At 41.0% G+C, this 17,277-nt stretch overlaps 1 pseudogene; it reads left to right on the top strand.

Annotated features, from left to right (window-relative positions):
* Nucleotides 1-291: 291 nt before the first annotated feature.
* LOC121790757 lies at nt 292-10,271 on the top strand (annotated as a pseudogene).
* The last annotated feature ends 7,006 nt before the right edge of the window (nt 10,272-17,277 follow it).

Below are 17,277 nucleotides of genomic sequence, written 5' to 3'. Positions count from 1 at the left end.
ACTATTTGATGCCCAATTGGTTATAGAATTTCAACTCAATTATTGCAAAAACTAGTTCCATCTGATCTCAACTTATATCATGGGATGGAGGTGGGGGACACTCAAAGATTATTTGTTTGAGTTTTATAATTTCCAGTTTGGACTAGCCAACAATCACTATTTACATGTCACATTTCTCTCATTAATCAGTATGGGATAGCAAATAGAGTAGTGCTCATTGGTATTTTAGTATATCTCACTTTTTTTCTTTTTTGCTTTAATTGGCTACTTTTATTTGAATTTTAACAGTACATGTTTTCTAAAATTGGTTAGTGGCTTTGTTTTAATATCTAATCACTACCAAAATATCAAGTTTATATCTAATCAAGTTTACACTGTTCAATATAAATCAAATAATATGCCCACTAATTTTTTATTCTTTTCTCTTGTCAATGAAGGTCCCATACTTTTCTTTAGAATGCTTGTGCTAGTTTTACTGTGGGAATCAAATGGAGAAGCCGAAACTTTAAGGAATCACGTTCGTGTGAAAACTACTGCAATTGAATGCCATGGTCCCATGGTTTCCAATTCCCATCATTCGTAAATCAATTAAATTAAGTTATAAATAAAAAAAGAAATTACAAATAAGAATTGGGAAAAAGAAAAAATTAAGTGAATAACATAGTTTTCAATTTAGAAATTCTTTTTAAAAAGGGGGTTAATAACGAGCACCCTGACTACTGGAACCTCAAACCCATTAATTAAAGGTGGAAGTATTTTACCAGTGGCGGATCCACATTGGAACAAAGGGGTACGAGTGTACCCCCAAATTAACTTGGTGTAGTTAGTCCAGTGGTATCCTTCTCCGTCTCTTACAGTGGAGACCTGAGTTTGATACTCCTTGCCGGCAGCGCCTCTTTTATTTTTTGAAGCTTTACTTTTTGCTTTCTAAGATTTTCTGTTTACCAATCATATGTAATTTTTATACTCCATATTTTATCTTTTTAGTTTTTTTTAAATATTCTATTTTAGTTTAAAACCAACATAATTATATACTCCTACATATTTTTTTGTTTCCAAAATACTGGACGCATTTTTATATCTTTATTATTTTAGTTTTTTTAATATTTTAATAGTCGTTAATTCTCTTCTAATGCATTTTATTGATCATAATATAACTTCTCTTTCCGATTTTCTTCTAATATAAATTTATGTGATATTTTTAATAATAAAAATAAAATTATACATTTTGAGTTAGAAAACAAATTAAATTAAATAAAAAACAATTGATCAGATTTTGATGCTTCGAATGATTATAGTTATATATCGCACCCCCGAACGAAAATTCTTGGATCCGCCACTGTATTTTACCGATTGAACTGTTTCATCGTTAATATTTCTATATTCACATTCTCTTCCATAAATTGGTCGCAGATACTACCATTTAAAAAGAATACTCCATAAGTCATTTACTCTTAATTAACAAATCATCTACTAATATATCATCACTACTAAAAACATACTTTTAAAGACAAAACTTAAGATGCAATTACTAGTGTTTGTAATTGTTTTAAAATACCATAATTTAGAACGCAAAAGAAAGCGTTTCTTAGTTGAAGATAAATTATTTAAATCTTTTGTTTTAGCTTCCACTAATTTTAATTGGGACATTAATAATAAAGACACTTTATGATTTATGAAGTGTTGATGATATAGCTAGGGTCATTAATAACATTAAAAAGCATTCTTAGCCAATATTTTTTTTTATTGTAGTGCATATAGTACCATTTGGTTGGTTGAAGCCTGAAGGTTAACATTTCCCACTACACATTGATAATCATGCCATGACCTAAATCTATAGAAGGTCAGTATTTCTCACTACGCATTGGTAATGCTGTTTATCTTCAACACGAAATTAATGATGGCAAGGATTGATTGAGCGCATCATTTCAATGTATATGTCACACATTTCTGTGCCAAAATTTGAAAATTTAAACTATTAAGTGGTAGGGGGGCTCGGCTGCACCACTACCAACAGAAACTCGTGACTAAAGCTTCAATCTCTTGAGTAAAGCATGTATAATTATCATATAAGGACAAAATCAATAAATCAGCATTACTTGTTGACTAATTGCAAATTTCATTATCTTGCTCTATATATATCTCAGTTCACACATTGATAGAAGCAATTCAAACACAACTAAGGATATTGCAGCTTTTGTGATAATAATTTTGGAGGTTTTGAGAAGGAGGTTAAGACTCCGGGAAGCTATGGGTGGCCGATTCTGGGTGAAACAGTGGAGTTCTTCCGCGCTGGAGTGGATGGAGAGCCGGAGAAGTTTGTGATGAAGAGAGTGGAGAAATACAATTCTCAAGTTTTCAAGAGTCATATAATGGGGGAGAAGGTGGTGTTCATGTGTGGAGCTGCAGGTAACAAATTCTTGTTCAGCAACGAAAACAAGACGGTTACAGTGTGGTGGCCGAGGCTCCGTCAGGGAGCTGCTGGGCTGGGGCAGTGCGTCTCCACCACCGCAGGAGAAGAAGGCTGCTGCCTCATGAGGAAGCAAGTGTGTTATTTCGTCAGCCCCGACGCTTTCACAAAGCTTTACATCAAGAGAATAAATATGGTTTCCCAACACCATATCAAGACTCACTGGCAAGGTATGTATATAAAATCGTATGGCTCAGATTTGGTTCTAAAATACATATGCTGTTTGTGTTTAGGTAAAGATGAGGTCAGAGTGTTCCCTACGATCAAGCAATACACGTTTGAGCTAGCATGTAGGCTGTTCATGGGGCTTGAAGATGAGGTGCATATTGGAAAGCTTGCTACTATGTTTAATATATTTCTGAAAGGGATAATATCATTCCCATTAATTTTCCTGGGACAAGATTCTGGAAAGGAAATGTTGGAAGAAATCAAGCTAAAATCAAGAAAAATATGCGAAGATTATGAAGTCAATTAAAATTATTCTTTCCTGATTTATAGCTAGGGTAAATCATAGTGGATCTTACCATATGTAAATATTTCCTCTGCCTATTTAGGCGTGTAACTCCATTCTTGTGAATATACTGAATGATACGAAATCCTTTCTCAACATGGCATCAGAGCAGAGGCTCAGAAAATAATTTCATCACAACCATATACCTTGTCCCGGCCAGAAGGCGGAGGACCACCGAAACCTGAAAATGTCCGAAGAGGAGGATGTTAAACACAGTGATCTGAAACTTAAAGCAAACAAGAATGTTGTGGTAGCATTCAAGCTAAATGGAAGGAACTATCCATTATGGGCTCGACTGATGCGAGTTGCCACCGGGAGCAGAAGAGCACTATGGCACATCACTGGAGTGCCGGAACCACCAAAACCAACTGATAAGGAGTATCTGGAGTGGGAGGAGACCGATCTAGTGGTCTTCTCCTGGATCATGGACAATATGGAGATCGAGATCGTTGGGGACTTTGCACATCACCAAAGTGCGAAAGCAATTTGGGATAGCCTGGCGGTGACGTACCAGAGTACGTCAGACTCGTATATGATATACGATTTGGAGGACAAGGCCAACCGAATTGTCTAAGGAGAAATGGATCTGGAAACCTACTGGAGAACCCTGCACGGAGTATGGATGGAAATCGATCGATGTCAAAGCAAGACAATCACTTGCTGCGACAAAGGAATCGGTGAATACCGAAACATCATCAACACCCGACGATTGTACAAGTTCTTGGCCGGACTGAACCCTCAATTTGAGGGGACCAGGAGAGACATCCTTTCCTGGCTCCACCAGTGGACGTCGCATACGGGTGGGTCAAGAGGGAAGCCACCCGACTGAAGATCATGCCGGCGGCAAACCCTGACCCAACCGGCGCAACGAACGGTGTAGGCCTCAGATTTGGAGCCCAAAACGTGCGATTTCCACCCCAACAAGCGATGCCCCGTCCAGGACACAATCTCACCGCCACCAACAGCTGCCGCGCAACACCCAAACCCGACAAGACCAAATTATGGTGCTCGAATTGTGGGATGAACAAGCATACCCGGGAGACGGGCTTCAAATTGATCGGTTTCCCGGAGTGGTGGGAGGAAAGTCAAAAAGGGAAAGCAAAATTGGCCATCGGAGTGGAGGAAGTCAGCGGAACAGAGACTGCCGTCTGTAGGCGAGCGCTCGACTGAGGGAGGAGGCTCGCGCGACTGCGGCGGCAGACGATGGGACAACGTGGGGCAGGCGGCTTTCGTCGGACGAATTGGAGGGGCCGAGAACGGCAGTATGGACGAAGGAGGTAATGGGCTAGGGTTTTGCAAACCCTGCCCACTTTATATTTTAAAGCCCAATCCCTTCTCTTCTTAAAAATTACATGAATTACCCCATTTTATGCAATTTGCCCCCATACTTTGCCTATTCCGAAAAAGAAGCACATAATTTGTGATGATTTATGTGTGAGCCCTAATAGTTTTGAAATATTGCATAAGTTGCCTATTGCATGTGCGGTACAAAATAAGTCTAGAGAGAAAGATATGCGGTGGATTTTTGACTGTGGGGCCACCGACACTATGACACATGATAAAGATGATTTTGTAAATTTCTGTGATACTATGAAAAGTCAGATACAAACCGCAGATGGGGAATTAACTTCGGTAGAGGGGAGTGGAACAATTGAAATTTCACCAACGTTAAGGCTGTCTAATTGTCTCTATGCTCCTAAGCTATCACATAAGTTGATGTCTATTAGCCACGTGACGAAGGAATTAAATTGCACATTGCTAATGCATCCTATTTTTTGTGTATTACAGGATATCAGGACGAGGAGGATAATTGGGCGTGGCACTGAGCGTCAAGGCCTCTACTATGTTGACGAGATGGCTCACCAAGGCAGTGCCGCAATGCTGGCTCGCGGATCTGCGACCCGAGACGCTTGGTTGTGGCACAGACGTTTAGGTCATCCATCTCTTGGTTATTTTAAACTTCTTTTTCCTAATTTTTCCCATCTCAAGGATTTTGATTGCGAATCGTGTGTTTTGGCAAAAAGCCATAGACAATCTTTTAAATCTACTGAAACTCGAGTTACGAGTCTTTTTTCACTAGTATATGCTGAAGTTTGGGGCCCTGCGCCTGTCGTTACTGGTGATCATGGTTTTTGATATTTCTTGTTATTTGTGGATGATTGTTCAAGAATGACGTGGGTATATTTTTTGAAAAACAAATCTGAAGTTTATGAAAAATTTGTTCTTTTTTACAAACTTATTCAAACTCAATTTCAGACAACCATTAAAATCCTTAGGTCTGACAATGGGAGGGAGTTTATCAATCGTGAAATGTCAAATTTTTTTGTGGATAACGGGTTAGTTCATCAAACCTCATGCCCATATACCCCCGAACAAAATGGAGTAGCCGAGAGGAAAAATAGAATCATTATGGAAATCACTCGTGCTTTGTTTTTTTATTCTAATGTTCCAAAATTTTTATTGGCCTGAAGCAGTTGCAACTTCTGTTTATTTGGTGAATCGTCTCCCTACAAAAATTTTGAAAATGAAAACTCCATTACAATTGTTGTCCTCACTAGCCGATATACCTGAACCCCTCACCCTACCCCTTAAAATATTTGGATGTTCTGTGTATGTTCATGTTCCAAAACACGAAAGAACAAAATTTTCCGCTTGCACCATCAAATGTGTTTTTTTGGGGTACGAAATCAATCAAAAGGGTTATAGGTGTTTTGATCCATCGTCTAGGAAGATCATAACGACCATGAACTGCAACTTCTTGGAATGTGAGTATTACTATACCAATTTTAGTGGTCAGGGGGAGAGTTGTGAAATTAGGACTGTTGATAGATCAAGTGGACCCCTAAATTGGTTTGTGTCATCACCAAGCGAATCTACTGTGGAACCAACAGAGACAGTTAGCACTGCCGCCGAGCCCATCTCGTTGCCAGTAGATCCTCCTCAACCGCCGAGCCCGAACAGTCCTCCTCTAGTGGTATCTGAGGTAATTACTGAAACTGGGGTCAATAGTGCAAATATTCCAAACGACTCTGTTGCAGAACCAATGGAGAATGCTGCAATTGACGGGGATACTGGACAGTACATACTTCCCAATGGAAGCACAAGGGGTATTCCTCCCAATAGGTACAGTCCAGAACGGATATCAAAGAAGAGCAGATATTCAATGGCGAATTTGGCGACAACAAACATAACAGAAATGGCAAGGGCCTTTATGGAAGCCCTATATGAAGAAGAAGAGATCCCAGAACGGCAGAAGAAGCAATGAAAATCCAACATTGGAGAGAGGCAATGCTCGTTGAAATGAAGGCACTAATGAAAAGCAAGACATGGGAGGTGTGTATGAGACCAGGCGGATCAAGACTAGTGGGATGCCGGTGGGTGTTCACAATCAAGAGGAAACCGGACGGATCAATTGATCGCTACAAAGCAAGGTTAGTAGCAAAAGATTACACTCAAACATATGGAGTTGACTATGCAGAAACATTCTCACCAGTAGCTAAGATGAATACTATTCGTGTGTTGTTCTCTATTGCTGCAACGAAGAACTGGCCACTGCATCAGTTTGATGTCACCAACGCTTTCTTGCATGGAGAGCTTACTCGACCGATCTGTATGGAAGCTTCGCCCGGGTTTGATGGGGAGTTCAAGGCAGGAGAGGTGTGTAGACTCAAGAAGACCCTATATGGTTTAAAGCTGTCACCCAGTACATGGTTCGGTAGATTTACGGAAGTAATGAAGAAATATGGATACAAAGAGAGTAATTCAGATCATACTTTGTTTCTAAAGAAGAAGGACGGGAAGATCACGTGCCTGATTATCTATGTGGATGATATGATCCTTACTGGGGACGATGAGGAAGAAATAAGGCAGTTGGGAAAAAATCTGTTTGCCGAGTTTGAAATGAAAGACTTGGGCCTATTGAAGTATTTCTTGGGCATTGAAGTGATGCAATCCAAGAAGGGAATATTCATAAGCCAAAGGAAGTATGTGTTGGATCTCTTGGCCGAAGTAGAAATGCTGGATTGCAAGCCGGCAGAAACCCCAATGATGCAGAATCATGGCCTTCGACTGACTGAAGGAGCCGAACTCACCCACCAAACGAGATATCAACGACTGGTGGGTAAACTTATCTATCTCTCTCATACTAGACCCGATATCGCATATGCCGTGGGAGTAGTTAGTCAGTTCATGCATAAGCCTCAAGTCGATCACTGGGAAGCAGCTTTGAGGATTGTGCGCTATTTGAAGGGGACACCAGGACACAGGATCTTGTTCGAAAATCATGGAATTTGGAGGTGCATGGGTTCACTGATGTGGATTGGGCCGGAAATTCAAATGATCGAAAGTCGACCGCAGGCTACTTTACCTTTGTTGGAGGTAATTTAGTGACTTGGCGAAGTAAGAAGCAAAAGGTAGTAGCACTATCAAGTGCAGAAACAGAATTTCGTGGGATCAAAAGTGGAGTGACAAAAATCCTATGGTTGAAGAAGTTGTTGACGGAACTTGGCTTGATGTCAAAAGGGTCGTGCAAACTGTTTTGCGATAATAAAGCAACAATTAGTATATCCGAAGATCCAATACAACATGATCGAACAAAGCATATGGAGGTAGACCGACATTTATCAAGGAGAATATAGAAGCAAAAGTGATAGACCTTCCGTTTGTTCGTTCAAAAGATCAGTTAGCAGATATTCTCACAAAAGCTGTGGATGCAAGAAGCTTCGCCGAAGTTTTAGGCAAGTTAAAAATGGGAAATCCCATTGTTTAACTTGAGGGGGAGTGTTGGAAGAAATCAAGCTAAAATCAAGGAAGATATGCGAAGATTATGAAGTCAATTAAAATTATTCTTTCCTGATTTATAGCTAGGGTAAATCATAGTGGATCTTACCATATGTAAATATTTCCTCTGCCTATTTAGGCGTGTAACTCCATTCTTGTGAATATACTGAATGATACGAAATCCTTTCTCAACAGGAAAGATAGCTACAAGGGCTATCAAGGAGGAACTGCTCAAGATAGTGAGAGCAAGGAGAGTTAGTTCAGAGCAGAAAGTAGACCTTCTCTCTCATCTACTAAACACCCCAGATGAGAACGACAAGTACATGTCTGAGTCTGTGATTGTCAACAACATTCTCATGCTTCTTTTCGCTGGACACGACACCTCCAGTGTCGCCATAACTCTAGCGATGAGGTGGCTCGCCGATCGCCCTGATATTTATGACAAGGTCTTCACAGGTATATGTTTCCCTCTCTATCTTTCTTTATTAGTTAGTAAGTGTGTTTTTTAACTAATGAATGATTGGAGACGTCGACAGAGCATGAGGATATAGGAGAGTCTGTGCAGTGGGAGGACTTGCAGAAGATGAAGTACACATGGTGGAGCGTGGTGTGTGAAGTGATGAGGCTGGCACCACCGGTCATTGGTGCCTTCAGAGAAACCTTGACTGACATAAGCTACGGCGGCTACCCCATTCCCAAGGGCTCCAAGGTATAAAGTCTAAAGAGAATAAAACTGATATTTCTATTTTAAGAAACGTGAGACCGATGAACTATATATATGTAAATGATGCATGGTTATTAATTATGTTTGTTTGTTGTTTTTAGTTGTATTGGAGCGCCAACAGCACCCATATGGACCCGAGCTATTTTACTAGCAACACCAAGTTTGATCCATCTAGATTTGAAGAGGCACCGGGGCTGGCCCCCTACACGTATGTGGTGTTTGGTTGGGGTCAAGGATGCGCCTCGGGAAAGAGTTTGCTAGGCTCGAGATACTACTGTTTTGCATAATGTGGTGAAAAGATATAGGTGGAAGCTCGCCAATCCTCATGAGAAAGTTGTGTTGGAATCGTGCTTGGTCAATCGACTTTGACTAATAATAAATGTTAAAAGACATTTAATTTTGTGAAATTAAATGCAATAGCGTCGATCTACGTTCCAAGTAGATGACCGTAGTATATTCATTTTCTCAAATCCGATTCTCGGTGAGTGAGAAATAATATATTAAAGTTGGTCACAATAAAACTAGAAATGAGCTATGAGAAAAACTAAGACCATGTTTGGTTGTCAGGATTCTGTCTGGGAAAGTAATCTGATTCATTAAATTTTAAATTCCTGTGTTTGTTTCCGTTTTTAATCAAACTGGGAAAGTAATCAAAATCCTGAAACAAGGAAAGTTAGTACAACTTTCCAGGATTCTGAATCCTAACTTTTCTTAGGTATTCTTTTTTCCAGTTTTAGGATTCTTACATATTTAATGTAATATAGTACAGTTTATTATTATTATTATTATTATTATTATTATTATTATTATTATTATTATTATTATTATTATTATTATTATTATTATTATTATTATTATTATTATTATTATTATTATTATTATTATTATTATTATCATTATTATCATTATCATCATCATCATCATCATCATCGTTATTATTTATTACAATGTTTTAAAAATAATTTAAAAGTATAAACCATACTTAATTTTAGGATAATAAATTATTATAATTCAAATTATCATAATTATAACTATATTATTAATATTTATTTTATTTTTATTATCATAATAATAATAATAATAATTTATTAAATAATTAAATATAATTATAATTATATAATAATATAATAATTATTAATTTATAAAATAGTAATTAACAATAAAATTGTAGTGAAATTTTAAATTATAAAATTTATTCAATTAAAAATTAAGTAAATAAAATGATAATAATAATAATAATAATAATCTTATTTATTATTATATATTATGATGTATAATCCATATTTAAACTATCCATTGTAATAATAAATAAAATAATATAATTATTATCATTTGTAATTATTATTTATTAAATAATATATATTATTATTTTTTATAAATAAAAAATGATAAGTATATTTTTAGTATATTGTTTAAATCAAATATATACTTTCAAATCTTGATATTTTCCAAACACGGGAAAGTAAAGTTATTAGAAATCATATTCCCGGGATTCATTTTCCCAGGAATCATTTTCCTTGCCAACTTTACTTTCCCACCAACCAAACATGCCTAAGGGATTAATTAACTGAGTGTTAATTATTCCACATTGGGGATGATAAACTTCTTTGATGAAGTATTTAATAAGATGAATTATTATGTTTAATAATTATCATGGAATAAGATGGGTGACTGAGCCTGCCCGTTCGCAAGCCGCGAGCCGCGCACCGTGCACCGTGACTCATGCCCCGTGCACCGGGCGCCGTGTGCCTTGGATCTTGGCAATTGGTCTTTGGGATGCTCTTTAGAGCTGGTCGTTGAGCGTGGTTCAAGCCCTGCTTGTTCTTTTTAGACCACCTCAAACTCCACGCTATCCCCGACGGACCCCGACTCATGGTGGTCCTGTCTCCGCTGGACCCCGACGCATAACGGGAGACAAAAGGTCTCCACTGGACCCCGACATATAACGGGAGACAAAAGTTCCCCGATGGACCCCGACAGTCCATGATGTATCCCGTCGTGTAGTGTGTCCAGATGCGTCGTGTCTCTTCAGCTCCCAATGGCTAGTGCACCAGTCAGTAACCCCCGGCGGTTACAGTCAAGCCATCATGGCACACATAATGGTTGTTGACTCCATCAATGCCCAATGGATGGACTTGGCCTACAAATAGGCAGTCACTCCATGCATTGCATACGATTGAACACACAACAAACTCATATAATTTGCATAGCTCTCTCCCTCTTTGCATAGTCTTCCCGTCGAAGCTCTGCCCCCGCCTTACTCCTGTTCGCCGGAGCTCTGCTGCTAGCGGTGCTGCTACTTCAGAGACGGAGTCGTTTTATCTTTGGGGACGACACGCCAAACCGTGAGCATTACCAGGGCGTATCTCGTCTTGCGGAAAGATGACTGATAAGCCGTATTCTAGGACTTGGTTACTGGTTAGTATAATGTGCATAAGTGGAATATATCTGCAAAACAGTTGCTAAAGTGTGTAGGGAAGTGTTCTAGCCAGTATGGGAATGTTAGGAGAATTCAGGTGAAAACGACGTCAGGATGTTGCTATCCTGACCAGTATGCATGCCAAAAAGGCTCGAGATGGAGAAGAAGGATAGCTGGGAAGATTAGCCGCAAGCAAGGGGGCAAAAGAGTCTTTTCATGTTTGAATTCTACCCTAAAAATCAAGGGAGGCCTCCCTATAAAAGGAAGCCACTTGGAGAGAGAATAATAATGAATTAGTTCATCAACTCCTACACTTAGTTAGCAATCTCTCTTCGGTAGATCAATCCTTCAGCATTATCTTTCATATTCTCGTTCCTCGCCACAGCCATGGTCACTTGAAGATCATCAGTTCGCCGGAGTTCCATTCTATCGTTCCAGTCAGCACGCTTCGTAGTGTTAACAGTTTCATCGCCCGGAGTGGCAAAACAATCTTTATTGCTTTCTCAGTTAATCGCACTTTGTTTTCTTACGTTGGATTGTTGCACTTTCAATACTTGCTTACTTTGAAGTCTTAGTTGTGATCCAACGTTTCTATGATATGAAGTTGTTTTTGTGCATCGGTTCTTGTTTGATTTCGTTCTTTTCTGCCTAGATAGCTTAGATCTAATCGTTACGGTAATTTCCAGTGTTGAATCGCATGTTTTCATTTATGTAGTTAATCTCTCTGAGTTTGCAAGTCTAGATAGCTGTTAGATTTTAGATCTGAAATGGTTAAGTGTGAAAGCCTAGTTTACGTGATTTCGGCCACCTTGCATGTCACCCAGTAAGTTTAGTTGCAGTTTCGGTATTTGATCTTTTGATTTGAGGTTTTAATTGTAGATCTGTGTTCATGAAGTTGTTAATTTGTGTTTCTATGGTGATAATTCTGAATTCGCTGATCTGATTTGAGTCATGTTGAAGAAGATAACATCTCCATCCAACTTTGGGGCCACTTTTGCTTTTTAACCACTTTTTACTTTTATCCTTTACTTTTCAGCTGTTACTTTTTAGATCTGTAGGCCTAGCCACCTAACTACCTTTTTCCCTCTGATATTCCGTTTAGCCTTTTATAGTAAACTCGTACCTTCCGCACATTCCTAAACATCATGTTCCCCACTCTCACGTACACAAACGCCTGTCAAACATCTTTCACACCTCCTAGTCAGTAGAGTACCATCTTAAATTCTAGCCTAGATAAGTCTCAACCCAAAGCGTGGTAGCTAACCAAACCTCTCCAGAATATAATCACAATTCCCAAATCGCATTCATCTCTGTGGGATTCGACCCTTACGTCCACTATACTAGTCAGTAGAAGTGGGTTAAGGAATTATTGATACCAGGTTCAGGCATAGCTGGGGTTCCATCCTGATCAGTAGGATACATCCTGTGCTCGACACGACACTTGACACAAAACCTGCTCTTTCAATGACTCCTCGACTGACTTACATCTTTACGGTTTATTGTTTCGAATTCTTCTTTGTAATTTCAATTCAGTTTATTTTCATTTAATTTATCCATTATTCATTGGGTCGTATTATGGCCAGTTAGTGTATCTTTGTATCACAGTCAGATCTAAAATCAACAAGTTGTATGTGATCCAATGCCCACACCACTAAAATCAACAAGTTGTATGTGATCCAATGCCCACACCACTCTGTGGTCTTCCAATTTATCTCCAACCATATGTCTACTGCTTATTTACTCTCTCCCCTCATAGTCGAGGCATTGTTTTTGGCAAGACGACTAAGAAATCGTGTTTCTCTTAATTTGGTTTGATAATAAAGCTATTCGATGTTTTCATTTAAAATCTTGATTTGATATTATGCTATTTTAACATTGTTAATTGAATTTCATTTTTATATACTCCTCCGTCCCAGAAAAATAAGAACACTTTCATATTTTGTCGGTTGATGGGGTACGTACTAAACAAGCCCAATAGCAGTGACAGCTCGGCCAGCCCAATAGCAGTGACAGCTCGGCCAACCCAAAGCCCAAGAGTTCAGTTCGGCATTACCAAAGAGTTCGGCCTCAGCCTACAGCTCGGTAAAAGCCAACCAATCAAGCTCTGCTCTCAGGTCGGCATCAAGCTCTACTCTCAGAATCGGCAACCAAAGCAGTTCGGTCTCAGTTTTCGACCGAACAAGGAGTTAGTGGACCCATGCAGGATTTCCACAACTTCCAACACACCCACTACCACGTGGCGTCAACTCAGGCCACGATCTTAGGCCATGACCTACACGACCTCCACGACCTAGAGTGATGATGTCAGCCACGATCTTAGTTCAATGTATAAATAGAACTTAGATCTGATAGAAAAGGGTTAGAATCTCTCTAGAGAAATAGTCATATAGCAAGTCTGTGTTGTAAGCTGTAATTCGCAGATCAAGCAATACAAACCTGCCCCCATTTCTCCCCGTGGACGTAGATTTACCTCAGTAAATCGAACCACGTAAAATTCTCTGTGTCGTAATTTATTTTTACGAGCATTCATCATCATCAAAAATTCGCGGAATCATCACTGGCGCCGTCTGTGGGAACCAGAGAACCAAATTTGTGATAAAGCGAATTTTTGACCGTTTTTTCAACCCAAAAAATGCATACCAGATCGCAGAGTACCCGTATTCCTGCCCGTGAAAACCAGGAGGAAGCCAATCCATCCCATAGGTCTGGAAAACAGCCTAGGGATAAATCCACCACCAGTTCTCATGGCGAAGGAACAAGCCGCTCCAAAAGCCGTCACACCGAGTCTTCCCAGCAGCCCGATTTGAACGAGGCTGTCAAGCTGTTTTTGGCTGAAAAGCAGGAGGAATTCTTAACCTTCCTGCAGAGAAGCCAAAAGCAGCCGGAGGCGAAAACGGCGGATTCTCCCTCTCCCTCCATACGAGACAGTCACTACCGCAGTAGTATCATGTCTTCCAGAAGAAAGAATCCTCGGTACCGGAATCATCACAGGAGAACTCCATCTCCTCCATACCGAAGAAATGTCGGGTTCGCCATGTACGGAGCATTGAGGACTCCGTTCTCGGACGATATTACCCGAACTTCCCTACCACAGAACTACCGAACTCCGTCGATAACCTATGACGGACTCGTGGATCCTCATGATTTCTTGGGACGCTATCAATATAACATGGCGAACCAGGGTCTCAACGAGGTCCACATGTGCAAGCTGTTTCCCGAACTGCTTATCGGGAACGCAAGAAGGTGGTTCGATAGCCTCCCCAAAGGCAGCATTAGATCCTACCGAGATCTAATGGATGCTTTCCACAAGAGGTTCTTTCAGAAAGCGGAAGCCAGAAGCACTTCGGCTCAGCTGCTTTCTATACGTCAAGGTCGCGACGAAAAGATCAGCGATTTTATGACGAGATTCCACAAGGAATGCCTACAAGTAGATAATCTCAATGATCTACTTGTCATTTCGGCATTCCAAAATGGAATCCTGCCCGGAGCTCTCTACAGAAAGCTCGTGGAGTGCGGTCCGCAAACAGCTCAAGAGATGTGGGACATTGCGGACAAGTTTTCTCGTGCCGATGAGGCAGACCGTCGAAAACGGTCTTTAGACAGCTCATCTAGAGAAGACAAAAAGAAGCCCGGTCATAACGATCAGAGGCATCCTCGCCGAACACCTTCTCCACTAAAGGAGAGATAGCGGTCATCCGAGGTGATCGAAAAAGAGCAAGTGTGTTCGCAGATTGCGCTTAAAAGTGCCGAGCAATCAGTTCGGCACCATCGAGCATAGCAATCACAGCAGCCGGAATCAGAGGCCGGCGAAATGACCGAAGTCACACCGGAGCCGAACTCGATGGTGTACGGCACTGAAGCCGTGATTCGGTTGAGATCGGCATATCCAGTCCCCGAACTCAATTTCTCCTCAGAAATGAATGGTGACGGACTGAGAGCCGAACTAGATCTTGCCGAAGAAAGAAGAGAATTGGCCTGCCTAAAAGCAGCCAAGTACAAGGAGCAAGTAGCCCGGTATTACAACCAAAGGGTGAAGAAGCTGCAATTTCAAGTGGGAGATCTCGTCTTGAGAAACAACGAAGTAAGCCGAGCAGAAAAGCTGGGCGAACTCGAACCCACATAGAAAGGTCCATATCGGGTGTCAGAAGTCCTCGGCAAAGGGTCTTACAAATTGACTCACGCGTCGGGAGCACAAGTACCCCGAACATGGTACGTTTCCAACCTCAAAAAGTTCCATTTGTAAGAGACAGTCCGGTCGGTCAGTCTTATGTGTTTTCTTTGTTTTTTACTTGTTCTTGTCTCTACGTGCGTTGTGTCTATGTGAGTGTCGTCTCTTACAAATAAAACTGAGGTATCTCGTTCTTCAAAGGCTGATCCCCTTTTTAGAACATACAAGCCAACGATTGTGTGTCAAAGCCTCTAAAGAGGATACAAGACCACAATTCAGCTTAAACAAGCAGTTCGTCTGAAACGAGCTGCAACAAGCCCACGATTGTGTGTCAAAGCTTCTAAAGAGGATACAAGACCACAATTCAGCTTAAACAAGCAGTTCGTCTGAAACGAGCTGCAACAAGCCCACGATTGTGTGTCAAAGCTTCTAAAGAGGATACAAGACCACAATTCTGCTTAAGAATCAAGCACTTCGTCTGAAACGAACTGCAACAAAAGTCCGATTCTCGCGATAAAACTTGCCTGAATTAGGACAAGGGAAAGTCCAATCCATGCGATAAAACTCGCCGAATTAGGACGACCAAGTTCGGTCAAAGCAGTTTGCCTCATAAGACCGAGGACGACCATGTCTAGTCAAAGAGGTTTACTGCATAAGACCACTTCGGTTAACTGGGAAAGTCCGATCCACGCGATAAAACTCGCCGAATTAGGACAAGGGAAAGTTCGATCCCGGCGACAAAAATCGCCAAATTAGAACACAGACCAAAGACGAGTCCGGTCAAAGATGTTTATTTCATCAGACCAAAGACGAGTCCGGTCAAAGATGTTTATTTCATCAGACCAAAGACGAGTCCGGTCAAAGATGTTTATTTCATCAGACCAAAGACGAGTCCGGTCAAAGATGTTTATTTCATCAGACCAAAGACGAGTCCGGTCAAAGATGTTTATTTCATCAGACCAAAGACAAGTCCGGTCAAAGAAGTTTACTTCATAAGACCGAGGACAAGTACGATGAAATTTTTTCGCTAAGCTGTAAATACAGTGTTAGAAGCGAAAACAAAAACAAAATTTCATTTTCAAATCTTGTTCGGCACACAACTCCGCTACCCTACAAAATGGCGATACGCTATCACAAAGGACTATTCTACTGTCCAGGGTTGCTGAAGTTAAGCCACCTATCTGCAAAATCCTCTGGAAGCCGAGTTCGGTTGTTCCGAGCAGATGAAGAATAAGCAGGTCGACGAGATGCTATCCTCGACCCAACGCCTCTTCCCCGAGCCCGAGAAGTCCTAACACCTCGGCGATGAAGAGTCTCTGCAATAAGCATCTGCTGATCTTGCTCGCTCATAGTCACAACTCCTCGGCGAATTTCAGTCCGTCCCCGTCTTGACGATTCCGGTTGCTCCTGAGCCCGTTCTCGTCTTGACGTTTCCGGCTGTTCCGGAGTTCGTTGTTGGCTGGGAGTAGGATTTTGAACAAGGGAACCAGAGGTTTGATCTGGAGTGCGAGCATCTGTTGGCGCGATATGCCGGAGGAATCTCTCAATTGAGGGACGCCGGGCAAGAACAATGTCGTACCGAGAAGCCCAGCGCCGCAATGATTTCACGACTTGTTGGCAAGCCGAGCTCTCCAGCGCATTGTTCCTCCGGAGTACATTATACTCCTCCCACAGTTCGTCAACTCGTTCCTGAACATCTGAGATGGTCAATCCCCCGCGCACACGGATGTAATCCTCGTACGCAGTCCTCTCAGCAATGGTCGTATTCAGCTCGGCCTCCAGATCCTTCTTATCGGACTCTAAGTCCTTATTATCGGCCTCCAGCTTCACTAAACGAGCCAGAAGCTCGTCATTCTTCGTCTGATCGGCTATAGCTCTTCTCTCAGCTTCGTCTAAAGCCGAAGAGTACAGCCGTTTCCAGTGAAGTATCTCCATCTCCTTGAGTACAAAGCAGCTATATTAGTTCGGCAGCTGTACCGAGCAGATAGTAAAATACAACAGGAGTAAAGGCGAGTACGCAAAGCTATACGAAGACAAGTGTAGAGAATTTTTCATTCACAAGGAAAATTTTTTACACTAGGGCTTCAAGGCCATTTTACAAGGAAGAAACTAGACTAAGAGAAGGGAGACGAAATCATACTCCGCCAGCTTCGTCTCCGGCTCCTCGGTCTGGTACAGCTTCTTTCTCTTGGGCTACCTCAGCCTC

The sequence above is a fragment of the Salvia splendens genome, chromosome 1, assembly GCF_004379255.2.
Source record: "Salvia splendens isolate huo1 chromosome 1, SspV2, whole genome shotgun sequence".
NCBI lineage: Eukaryota > Viridiplantae > Streptophyta > Magnoliopsida > Lamiales > Lamiaceae > Salvia > Salvia splendens.
This window is presented reverse-complemented; position numbering and strand designations above follow the sequence as displayed.